The following is a 16,433-nucleotide window of genomic DNA, read 5'->3' as shown; positions in this document are numbered from 1 at the left end:
TGGGACACAACAGAGGGAGGAAATGTGGAGCAAGAAGGGCCTTCTGGATGATGAGCAGGACAACCGAGTTTTCAGCCCACTCCAGAGGCGGGGTGGGGGAGATTGCTGTGCACGGAGAGCTGAGCAGCCCTTCACCTTCTGTAGGGCAGGGGCAGTGAAAGGGAGGGGCTGGTCCAGGGATATTCTGAGGCCAAGCCCTGCTAGGGGCAGAGTTCTGGCAGGCAGCAGGAAGGAGACCAGGAGGGAGGCAGGTACTGGCAACCACAGCCCAAGCCCTACAGATGGCAAGGTGAGGGATCTGGTCTCTAAAGGGAATGAGGAGATGGGTCTGGCTACCATGATAGGCACTGGGGGCTTCCAGGGCCTCTGCCCACACCCAGAGAGCAGGTTATTTGACTTGCAAAGAGATAGGGTCCCTTTTAGAATGGCTTCCTGGGCTGGGCTGGAGTGGACCCCTTCATATCCACTGGAGCATCATGCAGTGCCCCAGGCCTGAGGCCACAGCCTGCCCTCCCAAATTCCCCTCCACTGAGTCCTTGTTTGGGACCCATCCCTTGGGCTAAAGGGTCTCTGAGGCTCCCCCATCTCTGACCAGCAGGTGTTGTTGGCTTCTGATTGTTGACACCAGAGGAGGCACCCTGAAGGGGTGTCAGAGCCAGGCAGCTAAGAAAGAGAGGCAACTCTTAAAGAAAATGGAAGGTTTTGTTTTGTAGAGTTGCTGCTTGGAGGAGCTGTGTGTGTGACAGGGGCTAGAAATGCCAGCTCCCTGGGAACCCACAAACAGGGCCTTCCAGGGGTAATCCGCACCCTCAGTAATCCCCTCGTCTCTTCTCCAGGGTCAGAAATACAGGATGTGCTTTTAAAGGATCAGCTGCACATTTGTTTCCTACTCCTCCTCCTCCTCCTCCTCCTCCTTCTCCTCAGGCCTGACTCGGGGACTAGGGCCCCTGGGACAAGGCAGGGAAACGTTTAATGAGTTTGTATTCCCCAAGAGCACAGTGACTGACAGCCGCCCTGGGGGTCATCCCTCTTCTTGTGTCCTGGAAGAGGATGCCGCAGCTGCAGGGCTGGCTCTATGTGTCCCTGTGAGTGCACGCCTGTGCCCCTATGCACATGCACCTGGAGTAGAGCTGCAGAGGGACTTCCCAGAACCACCCTGCCTGGGAAGAGACACTGCTGCCAGCATCCGGGAAAAGAGGAAGAACTTGGGGGACTGCTGTCCTTTGGACAGCAGGGTCCCTCTGGGCTGAGGCACTAGCCTCCGCCTTCCACCTGGTCTCAGGTAACCCTCTGCACACTCAACTTGAGCCAGGTTGGTAGGAGGGAGCCTGAGGCTGCCCAGAGTGGGGTCTAGAGGAATTCAGAGACATGGTCGATGTGGAGGCCTGAGTCTGCATGGGTAATGAGACCAGGGACTGGCTTGTCAATAGCATTTAAGTACTTTTCTCCCATTTTCAGGCCAGACTGAATTATTTATTCGTTTCTAGTCAATCGCTGGTAATGTCATTAACATCTGTCCATCAAAAGTAGGGAACAGAGTGGGAGTGGTCCCCATCCACTGACCCCACATCCCAAACAAACTCTCAAAGGTCAATCCATCCCCTTCCCTGTCCCTGCTCTCAAGTTACCCTGGGACCAGCATTTTTCAGAGGCCCTGCATGCAGGAGGGTCTCCATTCCCACAGAGCTTCAAGCCTGATGGCGCTAAGGACCCAGCTAGTAGGTGTCCTTCCTGTTATTCTCCAACACCCTCCCATTATTAACACAGAGACCCATTCCCCCCACATGCAGGCATCACACTTGCCAGCCAAGGCTGACAAGCGAAGACCCGTCTGATGGTAGGGCCAGGGACCCAGTAGAGCAGGCAGTTTGGGTTGGCGCCAGCCTCTTCCCTTGGTCTAGAGGCCAGCCTGCACCCTCAGACTCAGCTCTCGGTATAGAGTCCTTCCTCCCCGCTCAGAGCAGGTTCCCAAGTCAGAATTCTGCCTCTCCTCTCAAGCCAGACTCATGAGGAATTGGAAGGGGGACACAATTTGTTTCCACTCTCAGATGAAGCTCTCAGGCCAGGGTTCTCTCTCATTCCTTAATCAGCTCCCCAGACAGAATCTGCCTCCCTCTTCAGGCCAGGATCCCAGACTGGCTCTCCAGGGCAGGACCTCCCTCCCCATGGGGCTGCTACCTACACCACTGAAACTAAAGGAGCCCCCAGGAGGATTAATCCCCAGGGAAGGGACTGCTGGTCCTCACCTGACAACCAGGTCAGGAGCTCCTAATCCAAGCCCTTCCCTGAGCAATCTAATCTTCCATCCTCAAGCCTGGGATTTCAGAAAGTGAAAGGTGAGATCTCTTGTAGAGACTGGGAAAGGAGTGTACAGTGGGGTCTTTGGAAATGCTCTGGGAACAATGTCATGGGGAGGCAGTGGGGACACCACACTGGCCAGGAGAGGTTAAACTGGTTGAACTGGGCTGCAGTTGTAACAGCGGCCTCAGTCACTCTCACATCCTATTTTGCTGCTGGGATGGCCTTTCAGAGTTGTCCCAGATTGAAGTGGGGAGGCCAGACTCCCACATTGACCAGTCACCTGTGAACTGCCCCCAACAAGGGGACATAACCTTGAGTGAGGCAGCTGAGGACACATCCCCCAGGAAGGAACTCAACCGTGAGCCCTCAGCGGCCAACACTCCCAGCACTGCAGGAATGTCTTGGCCCTCAAGGGCAATGTGGGCAGCACTACAGCATCTACTGCAGACTTTCTGGGCAGAGGGATGAATGGGCCCTGGCGATGGCGTGGAGATGTAGGTGGTAATAAAGTTTGGTGGACATGGCTAGACGGGGCAGTTTTGGTGGGCACAGCAGGATGAGGAGTTTTGAGGTTGCTTGGAGGCTGGGGTTCTGTGGGGGACAAGGCGGAGCAGGATGGTTTGGAGGGACACGAGACAAAAAGTTTGAAGGACAGAGGGAGTGGATGGGTGTTCATGCTGCTCCCATTGGGTCTGGGCAGCCCAAATGGATGGGAAGAAGCCCCCTCAGCATGACAGCTCCTCAGGCACTAAGCAGGATTAGCCTCCTCTTCCTCAGAAGGAGGGGCTCTGCTTCTGCATCAGCCACCAGCTCTGGCCCTAATCCCCCTCGATTTCTAATCCACCCACGACTTTCTTAGGCATTAGCGTTGGGCTCTCAGCTCCCTAAGCCCCACCCTGAAGATGGGAGCCAGGCTCTGAAGGGAATTAGGCCAGCCTCAGAGGATGGCTTGCCAGACAACTGGAGGGAGGCTGAGAGCACCACCCACGCTCAGCCTTTCCTCCCCTGTGGTTCACCCCACTCCCAGCCAGGGACCAGGGTCTCAGAGGGATCCCTACCAGCTCCCAGCAAGAGCCAGGTGAGGATGGGGGCAGATGGGACTGATGAGGAACAGGCTCCCCACCCTCAGGTCGATGCTGAGTCTCGGGGTAACCCACAGCTTGGCAGGGTAACCCACAGCTTGGCAGAGGCAGACAGTGGAGCTCAGGAGACTATGCCGAGAGAGAAACCAGAAGGCAAACCGAGGCCAGATTGTGTAGAGCTTTGAATGCCAGCTGAGAGACGCAGCTGTCCCCTGAGGATGCTGAGGAGTCATGGCAGGAAAGTGGTGGAATTCAGAGCAACTGGTTTGGTGCCTGTGAAGCCTGGTTGGGGTGGGCTGCAGAGGAGAAAGGGCAAAGGAGTGGGTGGCACTCCCCGCCTCTTGTCTGACAAGCTGTCCTCTGAGGCAGGCAGAGACTGGGGTGAGGCTCTTGCTGTGAGGTCAGCAACAGGCAGTGGGACTCACAGAGAACACCCAGCACCAGCTCCCAGGTGGCCAAGCAGCACAGCGCTCTGTGTGGCAGCAGGGACAGGTGCCGCCTGAGCCTTGGTAGGCTCCATCACATGCACCTGTGAGGGAGCAGAGTGGGGGGGCACCCCGGGAAAGGTAAGGTGGGGCAACAGCCCTTTACCTATTGGCAGCTGCCCTCCAGAGCCTCGTAATTGTCTATTATTCCAACTACTAAGAACAGGCAGCAAGAGCCTGGCTGTGGTACAGGACAGGAAGGCATGGCCTGGTAGGTGGAACCTTTACCTGCCCAGACACCCCTCTCAGAGTTGGGAGACTCATCAGCCCCACTCCAGGCCCTGAGAGTGGCCATGGGCTTCTTCCCTATTAGAGGGGTCCAGGCATGGAGCTGAGAAGCCAGGGGAAGGTGCCCATCTAGAGGTGTCCAGGTCCCAAAAGCCAGAAAGGGTCTATGGTCTGTTCGTGAGCTGCTTGCTGGGAAAATCTGGCATCTTTCTCTCACCTTCATACCCACCCCTTCCTACCCACACCCCTCAGGCTAAGTTATCTGTAGATATTGAGGGGGCAGTTATTAGTATTCATTAAACCAAATACTTACTAAAATTCTCCTTACACTAACCCTTGACCTGGGCAGCTGTTGTTCACCCATTTTTTACAGATGAGATAAACGAGGTTCAAAGGGAACTCACTTTTTCTAGACCTGCATAGCTAGTGAAAACACTGAAATCAGAGAGGCAGAGAAGGAAGGACAACCATTTACAATCCAGGAAAGCAGAGTAGTACAGTAGCCACAAGTGTGACTGGCGGAGTCTGATGGATTGGGGTTCAAGCCCCCACTCTGCCTGCCTCTTTCTAGCCGGGCAACCTCCCTGACCCCCAAGTTTCTCATTCATAAGTAAATTAATCATGCCAACCCACAGGACCCCTACAGCATGGGCCTTGTAGGAGAGCAGACACACTGTGATCCAGTGGGATCTCTGGGGGGATGGTTGCTGTTGTCACTACCCCAGGCCACTTAGTGGACAGGAATAGAAGCAGAGCCTGGCTCCCAGCTCTGTCTGCTTCCAAAGCCATCAGATGCACCTTCCCAGAGGTAGTGGTAGGCAGCTGGGGTCCCCAGACTGTGTGAGGCGTTGGGCAGTAGGGCACATGAGTCAGGGTATTGAGTGGATGGTGGGATGCTAAGAGGCTGAGAGGTTCATCACAGCAAGTCCGTTAGGCCATCCCAGCAGAGCCCTCTCATTGGGCCTCGCTAATGAGCCTCCACTGGATTATCCGCTCCCACCTCCGCTCCGTTTACTCTGTCAAATCGAGTTTGCATTTTAAAAGGGAATTTGACAAGACAGGCAATTTGTCTGCTGACGAGGTTAATGCGTGTTAGGCCTGCGGTCTAGGGAGGGAAAACCCATGCCCTTCCATGGTCTGGCCTCTGCTCAGATCAATGACCCCGGCTGCTGCTCCTCCCCACTCTGCAGCCACTCTGGGCCTCCGTGCATCTAGAGGTTGTCCCTGAGTCCAACTCACCACCTCCAGGCAGCCTTCCCAAAAGGGCCCAGACCTGGGCCACTTGTTAGGCTGGGTGATGTTCCCTCCACCTGAATGCAGATAGGGTTCCTGAGGGGTGGACCATGTTATCCCCATCAGAGGAGGGGGCCTCCTCACTCAGCCCAGGCTTCTAGGGCAGGACCAGATTTTCCCTCAGAGTTGGGCTCCCAAGGGCTGGGGTGTGTCTTCCCTCCTGCTTCCTCCAACTTCCCGCTCCCCCTATCATATGGAACTTGGAATGGAGCCAGCAGAGCTAGTGTTGTCACATTCTGAGTTTCAGTAGTGGGATGGGGACTGGTTGGTAAGAAAAGGTTTTGAAGCCATCACCTCCAAGCCAGGGCATAGGTGGAGCAACTCCCAATGTTGGGGCTCACAGGAAAGCTGGGGAACCACTCTTGAGACTTCCTCTGATGGGGCCTGAGATGACCTCTTCCACACAGGTTCCTCCCCAAGATCCTCTCCCTCAAGGCTGAGCAAGAATCCAGAACCCAGGGGCTGGACCAGGCTGTAGAAGAAGATGCCTTGGCCTCCCCCTCCTCCCAGGGGCCCAGAGCCCTTCCCTGCCCCGGCTAATGTGCCACAATTACCTCCTAAGTGCCCAAACAAATGTGGCTGCTAGGGAAAGTGACACGGGCTCCAGGTGATGGATTCGTGCCATCGGGGAGCCGGGCGGAGCGGGCCCCAAAAGGGGGGGGCAACACTAATATTGTATCAGCGTCGGCGCCGGCGCCACGAGCCGGTGATGAATATGTGTCACTTTACACGGCGCACACTCGGGGGCCTGGCTGCGCAGGCATGGAAAATAGAGTGTCTGGGATTAATGATATTGAAAATGATAGAGAGCAGATTGGAAATGGCTTCGCCCGCCCGACCCACAGAGATGGAAACGTACCTCACAGCTATCTGCCCAGGCCCGGCCCCCGCACCTGCCCCCCCTCACCTTCCACCAGCTGCAGAGGGCCATGACGAGGACCCTGAGTCTTGGTCCTGCCAGAGACTCCTCAGAGAGACGCACATGGGGGTGGGTACACCTGTAAGCAGAGACACAGAAAGGTGGAAAACCTCAGCCCCAGGTCACTTTGACCTTGGTCCTAGATGAGCCTGACCCCCAGTCACCCAGTGAACCTTGGCCTTGTCCACAGACCAAGTCCTGACCCCAGTTCCAGCCTAGCCCTGCCTCTGGCCACAGACTGAGTTTGCAGAAGCTTGAGTCTCTCACAAGACCATGGGGGCAGGGGGCACGGAAAGGGTGAGAGGAGTGGGGCCAGGGTGGCAGTGGGGGGTTGTAATGCATCCCACTGCCAGGAGGAAGCCCTAGGCTGTTACTCCATGGTGCGGACACCCCAACAAGCAAGCAGGTGAACAGGTGGACAGGTGTCTTCTCCATTGATGTCGTTCCTTTTTTCTTTTTTTTTTTTTGAGACAGACTCTTGCCCTCTCCCAGGCTGGAGTGCAATGGCACGATCTCAGCTCACTGCAACCTCAGCCTCCTAGGTTCAAGCAATTCTCCTGCTTCAGCCTCCCAAGTAGCTAGGATTATAGGCACATGCCACCATGCCTGGCTAATTTTTTGTAGAGACAGGGTTTCACCATGTTGACCAGGCTGGTCCCAAGCTCCTGACCTCGTGATCCACCCACCTCAGCCTCCCAAAGTGCTGGAATTGCAGGTGTGAGCCACCATGCCTGGCTCCATTAATGTTGTTTTAAGTGTTTATGTTGGCTTGTATGACTGTGTCTGCACATATATGTACATACTTGCAGGTATGTGTACATGTATGTGTGCATCTGCTCACAAATACCCCCGTGAGGTTGTGTCTTACATGTGCAGGAATGTACATAAAACTGGGTTTGTCACTTTGTGTGTACACAGCATCTCTGAGGACTGTATGTGTGTGAGTGTGGCTTGCCTGAGGCCACTCTGTGCATGGAGATGCCTGTGGTGAGCACACGTGTGTGAGTGTGTGTCTTATGTTTACCCAGATGAAGGAACTCCAGTGTGCATGGCCATTAGTTAAGAAGAATTCTCTTTTATGAGGCCTGACCCTGGTCATAAACTAAATTCCCAACATCAGGGCAAAATGCCTTTCCCTGTTGAAATAGATTCTATCACACTGGAATTTTATCAAATTTGCCAGATGGACAGCAGCCCTGAGACCATCAGTCCAGCCTCAACATCCATCTCAACTTCAGTTCCCATCCAAACCAAGGTCAGAGGATGCACCTACATCAACATCATTCATTCAGTCAACAAACACTCCTTAAAGGTTCATAACGTGACAGGTGCCATCTCTAGTGAGCAGGACAAACCCGGCTCCTGACCTCACGGGAGGTACAACCCATTGGAGGAATCTGACACTGAGCAAGCTCACAGATCAGGAAACACAGTGACAGTGTGCAAAAAGGGTCACAAAACAGGTGTTCAGAACACCATGCTAGAGATTCATGGGGTGACCTGGCATTTGATCAGGGTGGGCTCCTCTGCAGTGACATTTGAGCTGAGGGATGAGGAGCCAGCTCTGTGGAAAGAGGGGCATGGAAAGAGCAGAGGCACTGGGCATATTCTGGGTCTTGTCAGGGGACTGAGGTCAGCAGAGAGACAGGAAGGAGGCTGGGACCAGCAGGGGCTTCGGTTTTGTTCACTATGGAAGGTAGAGCCACTAGAGGGGTTAAGCAAGAGGGTGTCATGATCAGATTTGCATTGTTTTGTTTTTATTTATTTATTTAGAAATGGGGTCTCGCTCTGTTGCCGAGGCCGGAGTGCAGTGGCTATTCATGGGTGCAATCATAGTTCACTACAGCCTGCAACTCCTGGGCTCAACCTATCTTGCTGCCTCAGGGAGATCACTCTGTTGGGAAGACGAGCATGTGGAGGTATTGGTAGCAGAAGCTAGTAAACCTTTCTGGAAGTTCTGGTGTCCGCACCAGGTCCAGGCTCCATACCCTCCTAGCATTAGCAGCAGCGTGCACATATCACAGCTGTCACTAATACCACCAGCTGGTGCTTCGCAGCCGCATCTCAGAAGCCTAGGGTTCCCTGTCCGCTTTCTCCCAGTCCTGCCACTTTACTCCCGCCTGGGAGAGTGACACTTCCTCAGCTCCACTCCCTATCCCATGGGGTTGCCTGGAAATGCTCTCTACCCAGACAACCTGGATCTTCCCAGAAGCCCTGCTCTCAGCCAAAGAAGCAGTCCTGCAAAAGCTAGGCATTCCTATGAAGATAGGCAACCTGAAGGGAGCTTCCAACTGGTGGTGAGAAGCCCTGGTCTGAGCAGAGAGCCCCTTGTGCCCAGAGCCCATTTCCGGAGAAAGAGGCACAGCTTCCAGGGCAGCCCCAGCCCCAGCTGCAGGAACTCTGAACACACCTGTTAGTGTCCCCATGGAGTGCTATCGCACTGTACAGCAGAGGGCCGACCTCCTGGAAGGAGGAAATACCACCAGCACAGCACTGGCCCAAGGGTGGCAGGCAGGAAGTGGAAGAGGTGGACTCAGTCCCATACTGGGTGCAAGCAAAGCTGGGCAACCTGACTCCACCTCAGGCTCAGCACCAGCCCCCAATCCTGCCCGGTTGCCTGGAGCCCCGGGGCAGGCAGGCTCCCTGTTGGCTGTGACCTCTGTGTTTGGAGGAGGATGAGGCTCTGAGCCCTACCCCGCCTGCCTCTCTCCCTCTCTGCTTCAGTCTCTTTCTGCTCACTTGCTTTCTCTCTCAGTCTCTCTTCGTGTCTCTGTTCCTTTCTCTCCCTCCTTCCCTGCCTCTCTCTCCCTGAGTCATTTGCAGAGCGGAGATGGCCTAGCCCATCTGGGAGCGAGAGTGCAGCCGGTGACGGAGGCGCAGGTAATAGCCGAATGGAGGAGAGAGACGTGGAAATTTATGACATTGAAAATGACTGAGAGAGAGAGAGAGAGAGAGAGGAGACGAGGGCTGGAGGGGCGGGAAGGGAGAGGGAAGGAGCTCACATGTGCTCTCACCACACTCACAGCCCTACCCCTCCCTCCAGGGGAGACCAACCTTGTGGAGAGGAGAGGACGTGGGGGAGCAGGAGGAGGCAGCCAGACCAGAGACAAAGGGAGACAGACAGACAGATGGTAGGACAGAGAGGGCAAGTGGAAGGAGGGGAGGGAGAGGAGCAGGTGAGCCCAGGACACAGAGCAAGGCTGAGAGCCACTGTGGAGAGACACCCAGAGTGTCTGGCTTGTCCCTGCCTTGGCCGCAACTCAGGAGCGTTGCGGCCAACTCTGAGGGGAGGGTGTCCCCGTGGCTTATGGTAGCACGGAGGCTGGAGTCTGAGCTGGAAATTTTCTAAGGGAGGAGGCCCTGAGGAGGCCAGGCATGCTTCAGGGTGCACTGCAGGTCAGTGACCACGTGGGACCTGAACCCAGAACTCCTTCCTCCCAGCTTAGTGCTGGGGTATGTGGAGCTAGGAGGGAGAGGAGTGAGATCTTGTAGCCAACTGCCCCTCCATCAGCTCTTCCCTCTGTACCATGGGAGGCAGGGGAATGGCCCGAATGACCTCTCCATATCCTCTTGTAGTCAGAAGAGAATCTATTTCCTTGGGGTGCTAAGTCCATAATCCTCTCTTCCCTAGCCACCCTCAGACCACCTGGGACTCTGTTGCTGAGGACATGAATAATTAAACATCCTCCAGAGAGCTGAGCCCCTCACCTCCACCGGTGGCCACCCAGACCTGCAGATGACACTCCACCCCTCAGTCCCCATCTCTGCTTCCTCTTGGCTCTCATGCTGCTGAGTCCCCTCCCAGTCCGCATCCCTTGCCCCAGGACTCCATTCTTTGCTCAGATCCCCTCCCTTTCTGGGCCTCAGTTGCCTCATCTATAAAATGGGAATAAGGATACCTTTTTATGCCCATCATCCTGGAGCTGGAGAAGCAATGCCAGGACTCAGAAGGCAGACTCTGGTCATCTCAAGTCTCAGAATTCTTCATTGGACCACAGGGGTCATCTTCACTCCAGAGGAGTTGTCAGTAGTTGTGGCCGATTTTGTGGGTGATGTTGGAGGAGACAGGACACTCAGCCATTTTCCAAGGAAGCTGGTATATCAGGTAGTCAAAAGGTAGAACCCTCCATGGCCAGGTGCAGGAGAAGTTTGAGTCCTAGATACGAGGGGTCCCTGCCCTAGGCATACAGCTGAGAAGGTCTGAGCCAGTCCTAGTCCTCTAGCCAGGCTCTGGCAGGACAGGTGCCCTCTGGCTCTTAGAGACCTTACCCCCTACCCCCAGCAACTTGGGGCCTGACTGAACAGGTGCCTGAGTTTCCCTGACTGGAAAGCAAAAGAGGTTACTCCCCTCTCCGCACCCCTGCCCACTTCTCCCAACCAGCCTTCCAAAGGGGGCCCCCATCTCTTCCCCTCTCTTCACCTCCCTCTCCTGCTCCATAGCACTCTGAAAAACATTCTTTGATTAACTTCTCCCAGCCAAGAGCATTTGAAGAGGCTGTATGGTGCAGTTGTTGAAAGCACCAGCTTTGGGGCCAGAAAAGCCCCAAATCGCAGCTCTACCCTTTGGCTGGGTGATCTTGAGCTCTTCATTTAATGTCTCTGAACCTTATTTCCTCATCCTCATCTGGCAAATAGGGCCATATATACCTGGGTCTAGGATTGTGTGAATATCACATGAAGTCAAGCATGCCGAGTGACTGGTACAGAGGAGATGCTTGCTCAGCAAATGCCATCTAACTGTGTCTTAGTTTTCTGCTGCACTTAGAGGATGAGGATGAGAGCTGAGGGTGGGGAGAGAAGGAAGAGCAGCAGCTTCAGGAGGCTCCTGCTCACTGAGAAGCAATGAAGCCTGAGCTACAGTAGGAGAGATGTAGGTTAGCCCTGAGAGGGACTTCCCCGACTGAGACCCTGGAGGAAGCCACATTTCAAAGGCCCCGCCTGATCCGGTCTGTTCCCAGGACCATATCCTCATCCTAGAGGCAACTCCAAGGAGGCAGCAGCTGCCCTGTCTGGGGGGCAGTGGGGGAGGTGAAGAGTTCACTGGGCTCCGGGGCTATGGGCTGCAGGCCTCCCACCCAGCCCTGGTGCCCTGGCCTGGCCCATTGTGGCCACATAAAAGGTGACGGATGGTTAATAGGGGAGATAACAGGATTCATAAGGGAAATTTATCGGTCACTCTGGTGGTATAAATATGTTTATAGCAGACCAAGGGGAAATGAAGAAGCCCCAATAAATCACCATGAAGCCACCAGCCACTAATAGGCGAGCGGCAGTGGGAACCCCAGTGTTGGCGATTGCAGACACCCCCTCTGGCTGCCCGCTAATGGCATGGCGGGACTGGAGACTCATCAAGCTGGACAGACGCTCAGCCCATGCCATGGCGGGAACAAGCCCCCAGGGGCCACCTCTGCTGGACCTGAGCTGCCCTGACAGCTATGCAGCCTCCACTTCCCTGAGTCTGGATTCAGCCAGTCTGGAAGGGCTGAGAGAACAGGGCAGGGGGTATATGGACCAGGTCTAGGAGGCTCCATGGTGCACAGGTTAAAGAAGCTCTGGAGTCAGACCTGGCTTCAAAACTTTATCTGCCATTTTCCAATCCCTGCCTGTTTTAGAATCGCCTTGTTTGCAAAATGATTTAGCCATCTTAGAAAGCTGTTATGAAGAGAGATAATCCATTATCATAGGCTTGGCATTTTGTAGCCTCAAAAAATGGCACCTCAGCCTCCTGAGTAGCTGGGACCACAGGTATGAACCACCAGGCACAGCTACTTTTTAATTTTTTTATAGAGACAAAGTCTAGCCCGGTTGCTCCAGAGCTCAGGAGATCCTCCTGCCTTTGTTTTCCAAAGTGCTGGGATTACAGGTGTAAGGCACCTCCCCTTGCCATCCCCATTTCAAAGATGAGGAACCTGAGGCTCAGAGTTAAGAGGCTTGCCCAGGATCCCACAGCTAGAAAAGAAAGATTCTGGGGGCCGGGTGCGGTGGCTCAAGCCTGTAACCCCAGCACTTTGGGAGGCCAAGGCGGGTGGATCACTAGGTCAAGAGATCGAGACCATCCTGGTCAACATGGTGAAACCCCGTCTCTACTAAAAATATTTTTAAAAATTAGCTGGGCATGGTGGCGCGTGCCTGTAATCCCAGCTACTCAGGAGGCTGAGGCAGGAGATTTGCCTGAACCCAGGAGGCGGAGGTTGCGGTGAGCCGAGATCACGCCATTGCACTCCAGTCTGGGTAACAAGAGCGAAACTCCGTCTCAAAAAAAAAAAAAAGAAAGATTCTGTTTGATTCCCAAATCTGGAATCTTCTCACTGCCCAGGTGCAGGCCCCATTCCTTCTTCAGAGTTACTGGGAGTTCCCTGCACCTCTTCCACCAGAAGAGACAGAAGAGACCTAGGATTTCAGAGGCCAGGAAGCATTTAAGTCAAAGCCCCAAGGCTCTGGCAGTGACTTGCTGGTGCTGATGACAGCTCTCCATCTAACCCTTCTCTCCCTGCCCCTGACACTTTCTGTCCCCCTCTCTCCCAGCAAGGGCTGGACTCACTTCTGTGGCCTCACCCCAGTACTATGGTTGCCTAACACCTTCCACCTGATCTGTGTGGGAGGCCCATCTCTGGACTCACCAGCCCTGCCGTCTTTGTCACAGTCTCTGTCCAGGCCAATGTGTTCTCTAGCTCAGCTTACTCCTTCTCCTCCATTCATTCTTTCAGGAAACATTCTAGAACCTTCCTCCAACGGCCCAATATTGAGCAACACAGACCAGGACTGGCCCTATGGCAAAGTCAGGTCTGGGTCATGGAATCGAATGGGTGTGTTGCCACGTGTGGTGGGGCTCATGCCTGAAGTCCCAACACTGGTAGGTTGAAGTGGGAGGATCGCTTGAGGCCAGGAGTTCCAGACCAGGCTGGATAACACAGCCTATATAGTCCCAGCTACTTCGGAGACTGAGGCAGGAGGATTGCTTGAGCCCAGGAGGTTGAGGTAGCAGTGAGCTATGATTGCACTACAGCACTCCAGCCTGGGTGACAGAGTGAGACCCTGTCACTAATAATAATAATATTTAAAAGGAGTGTATTGTGTTGAGGCTAAGGCAGCACAGAGGCTGGAGAGGCGTGGATTCACAAAATGTGTAGGGGGAAGGCAGGAAAAGCATTTCCACAGGAGGGAACAGCTTGAGCCAGTGGGGAGGAAGCAGGACTTCCTGGGCCCACTGGGCCGGGGCGCTGGTATCCCTGTTTATCTTTTAATGCTGAGAGGCTGCGCATCATCCCTGCAGAAGCTCCACATCACTTTGTCCCTATCCCCAACATCTCCTCCCTTTACTCGTGGTCATGCTGTCCAGCCTTCGTTCTTACCTCCACCCCGGACAAAGCCGCGGCCTCCTCCCCAGTTTCCTGCCAGGAAGGCAGGTCTCTCTGCAAACTACGCCCAGGCCAGCGCTACCTGAGCCCCAGATCTATCCCCAAAACCCCAGTCTAGGGGCCTCCTTGCCCAGTGCCACAGTCGGCAGTGCGGAGGGCCTGCGTCCTTACACAAACGCCAAGGGCAGAACAGGGCCTTGGAGGTTCTGAGACCCCACCTCTCCCCGCCTGCGCGGGGGAGAAGAAGGAATGAGCCGCCTTGGCCCCATCCGGCCCTCCGCGCCTCTCGCCGGCTCTCGGTCTCTCTCCGCCTCTACTTCCCGTCCCAGGCTCTCCGGTCCCTGCCTCTCCGGCTCTCTCCCGGTCTCGGTCTCCGTTTCTCCGTGTCTTTCTCTCTCTCCCCGCACCCCCTCCCCCGGCCTCTTCCCCAGCCGGGAGGGGGAGATCGCTCCGTAAATAGGCGGATGGCCCCGGGCGCTGCGGGCGCAGACACTCGTTTTTAGAGCCGGTAATTGACTCCTTTCAGTTGATAATTCATGGCTTGCATATGCGCTTTAATGCGGGCGCCCGGGGAGGCGCGGCCGGCGGAGCCGGAGCGGGGCGCGGGCCTGCGCGGCCGCCCGTCAGTGTCCGCGGGAGGCGTGGGCGTGGGCGTGGGCGCGGGCGCTCCCACCCGGGCTGCCTGCCCCGCGCTCCCGAGGCCCCGCGCCGCGGAAGGGGCGTGCGCTGGGTGGGACATAAAGGCCGGGCGGTCCCTGAGCGGCGCGGGGCAGACTAGCCGGGCCTTGGAACTGAATGCGGGAGGGGGCACGTGGGCACCCCTTCCCCAGTCAGCCAAAGGGGAAGCTGAGGTTCAGAAAGGGAATAGGTCTTACGCAGAACCGAGGTCAGAATTCAAGACCCCCTTCCCGGAACATCCTAGTCAGGCCCCTTAGTCCCAACTTTTCTAGAGCCCCTCACCCTGGGAATGCTCCTGTTTTTGAGCTAAATTCCTGCGCTGGAGTGACCCACCCTGTTGCTCTCTCATAGGCACCCGCAGGAGGGGCTGGCTCTTCCCCGTAAATTCTGGGCACAGACACCCAGACCTGAGCAGGCCCCTCACCCCACAGCGACTCCCAGGCTGGGGAGCGGGAGCCCGAGTACCTCCCACCTGCTCCCTTGGCTTCTGAGGGTCTGTCTCATCCTGCAGCTGGGCAGACGTGATCTTCAGCCACATGTTACAGATGCTTAGAGAAGCTGAAGATTTGCACAATGTCTCAGAGGAAACAGAGCCAGAACCTGGACCCGTGTGTGTACCCCGACCAAGCCCTCCATGGTGGAAGGAATTGGAGTGGGAAGGAGAGGAGGAGACATAGGGTCCAGGAGGTTCCATATGTACCCCCACATGGACCTTAGAGAGGTCTCCACAGCAGGAGAGCAAATGACATCCACAGTCACAGACCACCGAGTGATTTCGGATGAAGATGGTGCTGGCAGGTAGTTGTTAGGAGTCAGAGGTTAGGGGTCAGCACTGGAGCTGGCGCTGGGGAGGAAGAAGGTTGTTGACTCCAAACACCAGCTCAGGAGATACTAGAGAAAGCCCAGGCGGAAGGGAAGTCTGCACCCTGTCTATGGTAGGTACCATAGACAGGGCTTTCCATTTATTCAGTCCCTTGAGCTGGTATCTGCCTCCCCTTTTCCCCAGGCTAATTCCAGCCAAAATAGAAGTCTACCTCCTGCATCTTAAAATCTGCAAATATTTAGCGTAAAGCCAAAGTGCCTGGCTAATTCCTGCATCCCTCTATCTCCGTCGCTCCACTTGCTAGTTTCCCCATCAGCGCAATAGATCTCACTGGAGATGTCACTGCAGATTTCACTTAGGAAGTCACTGCGACAGTGGGTCTGAGAGCAGAGGGCAAAGGCTGTCTGGGACTTGAGAAGCTCAATGCTGCCCTCTGGTGCCCAGAATGCAGGAGACACCTGAGGTCTCCCACTTTCTCCAAGCTGCTCAGACCTCCATCCAACTGGGCAGGGAAGACAGGTCACCAGCTCACCAGCCCTACTAACTCCATTTGAGGGGAAACTCTGAGGCTCCTTCTCCTGCAGAGATCTCAGACTCTGTGGTAGAGTTGGTGTGGGGGGACAGGTGACATCGGCAATAGCCCTGTCCAGCCTGCACCTGGACACCCTGAGTGGTTCCTTCTCTGGGAGGCAGAGGCAAGTCTGCCCCCTCTGCTGTGCAATTCCTGGGGTCTTCATATGAGTTAAATGATTTTAAGTCAGGCTTTTTTTCTGCTGAAATTTCACATTTGTGTTCAAAACGGTTGCTCAAAATATGTAGGGTGGATGGATTCCATTCCTTTGCATTGTCTTCAGAAGGTCTGTGCTATAAAGCACAGGGAAAAGTGAGTTCATTAATTTGCATAGTTGGCAGGAAGTAGGGCTACAAAGAGGTATGGGATGGGGGAAGGGAGAGATTTGATGGGAGGAAGATCTCAAGAGAGTTCAGATGAAGGGAAAATGATGCTGGAGGGGGTATTGGAGGGATCAAGAAAGGCTTCCTGGAGGAAGTGGCATTTGACACAGGGCTTGAAGGACAGAGAAGACAGCAATGGTGTTCAAGTGGAGGGAAAAGTCTGAACAGCAGCACGGAGCCAGAAGCATAAGCTGCGCTTGTACTGGTGAGAAGGCTCCAGTTTGAGGGAACGGAAGGAGGTAGTGCTGTGGTGGAGCCATGGGAAAAGAGGCCATGGAGGATCCTGGAGACATGCTGATGTCAGACCAAGGA

The 16,433-nt window shown here is 55.1% G+C and overlaps 1 long non-coding RNA gene across 2 annotated transcripts in view; it reads right to left on the bottom strand.

Moving 5' to 3' along the window:
• LOC144576990 (uncharacterized) overlaps nt 1–13,320 on the bottom strand; it is a 34,435-nt gene extending 21,115 nt beyond the window's left edge. Inside the window, exons 1-3 of one of the 2 annotated variants that reach the window (XR_013520024.1) lie at nt 12,929–13,320; nt 10,208–10,401; nt 6,297–6,387 (exon numbers count right to left, since the gene is read on the bottom strand). This is a non-coding gene — a long non-coding RNA (uncharacterized LOC144576990). Of the gene's footprint in view, nt 1–6,296; nt 6,388–10,207; nt 10,402–10,955; nt 11,178–12,928 lie in introns of those variants that run through there. The other variant, XR_013520022.1, reaches the window with a different exon arrangement.
• Nucleotides 13,321–16,433: the final 3,113 nt, after the last annotated feature.

Source organism: Callithrix jacchus, chromosome 7 (assembly GCF_049354715.1).
Source record: "Callithrix jacchus isolate 240 chromosome 7, calJac240_pri, whole genome shotgun sequence".
Lineage (NCBI taxonomy): Eukaryota > Metazoa > Chordata > Mammalia > Primates > Cebidae > Callithrix > Callithrix jacchus.
This window is presented reverse-complemented; position numbering and strand designations above follow the sequence as displayed.